Source organism: Aphanomyces astaci, assembly GCF_000520075.1.
Source record: "Aphanomyces astaci strain APO3 unplaced genomic scaffold supercont1.82, whole genome shotgun sequence".
In the NCBI taxonomy this organism is placed as follows: domain Eukaryota; phylum Oomycota; class Saprolegniomycetes; order Saprolegniales; family Verrucalvaceae; genus Aphanomyces; species Aphanomyces astaci.
In genome coordinates this window covers 162,261-163,858 of record NW_009798345.1, presented here as the reverse complement: position 1 = coordinate 163,858, position 1,598 = coordinate 162,261, and positions in this window count along the sequence as shown.

The window sequence follows — 1,598 nt, the reverse complement described above, 5'->3', positions numbered from 1 at the left end:
AAGACACCCAACTCACCCGTTTCCGGAACTATTATCCGGATAGATTCGAATTTCTCGCGGGCCTTCCATTCCCGGAATGGTAGCGCGCTGATCCGACAATTGTGAAGCGCAACTGGTCCTCTGAAGGCTTACGCGATCTAACAATATATGGCACCAATTGAAGTTGTATGTGGCGTGTGCTGATCAACCAGTTCACTAATAAAACTGTCGAAATGACCAATTCCCGCAGCCTCCAGCCTATCGATGGTGTAATCTATGTAGATAATGTACGATGTACATTGCTACAAATTACTACTTCAAGTATGAGGCAATCATAATGTTGTGAGTGGTGAATGTAGCCTTAACTTTCAATTGGACGGACTTTGACTAAGGCGATCATCAGCCAACTCGCCCATTCGTCGGTGGCCTTAGTGGCGCAAGCATTGCTCCAGTCCCCCGATAATTGTGGACTTGAGCAACGCGTGCAGCACAAGGGTCACCAACAAATGAAGCGTGAATACTTTGGGTACAAACTCTAGAAGTGATCCACTGTCATGGGTGCTATCGTCAGCTCCGTCGACAACGTTGCATACCTACGAAATTGTCAATGTCAGCGTTGTTATGGTCCGATGGGATGGTACAGTACAACCCGTACATACTAAGCCCATCGGACCACGGTGTACACAGCGTTGTGGATGTCCTTGCGATCGCCCTGTGGATCTCGTGCAAGTATTAGGAGTGCAAACAGAATATGATCCAAGTGTCGATGCGGATGGCTCTCAGGAAGGGTTAAGTGCAGAGTTTATCATGCGCAATTATACTGTACAGTCGTCGTAGTGTCCACTCACATACTAGTATGAAATAATTTAATCACTTGTGCAGAACCGCGACGGAAATCAAGTCCTACGATAGAGTCCGTGGAAATCGCATTATTATTACTGTATGTTTGGGCGATGAGCAGGAGTTTTTCTGGGAACAGTAAAGGCTTTTACTGGGGTGAACCAAATCTTCCATAAAATAGCTCATTGCAGATGCAATACGATGATGTCTGCAATGGTCTATCTTACGAAGTCTAAAGCCTCCTATAGCGAGAGGAGATAGTGTTCAACGCTACGTCGTTAGTCACCACCATGTCACTTTAATACAAATGTAACACGTATATTTCAAACGAATAATGTGGTTGAATTACTGGTTAAAATCAAAACAAGAAAGCACTCCAGAGTATATTAATATGCGATATGATTATATTATTATTGGCGGGATTCACGGTCAACGATTTTTTGGCGGCACTTTCGACGCTTTGAAATGCCCAAGCGACGGCGTGGCCACGGTCTTACCAGAAGTGTGAAATACTTCAGAAATCAGCGTCGAGGCAATAATCCAGCCAGCTGTGCCTCTGATCAATTGGCAGGCCCTGTGGATCCACTGATTCAAGCACCAACGGCATGTCCAGACCAATCACAACCTGTTCTTCACCATCTTCAGACACCAACGGCCGTCCCAAACAAAGCCATGCCAATCCCAAAGCACCAAGAACAGTCTGTTACCAGTGAACAAAGACGCGTAGCGTGGATTGTACACTTTGTTGATGTGCTTGGCTCTCCACCAGAACACGAATG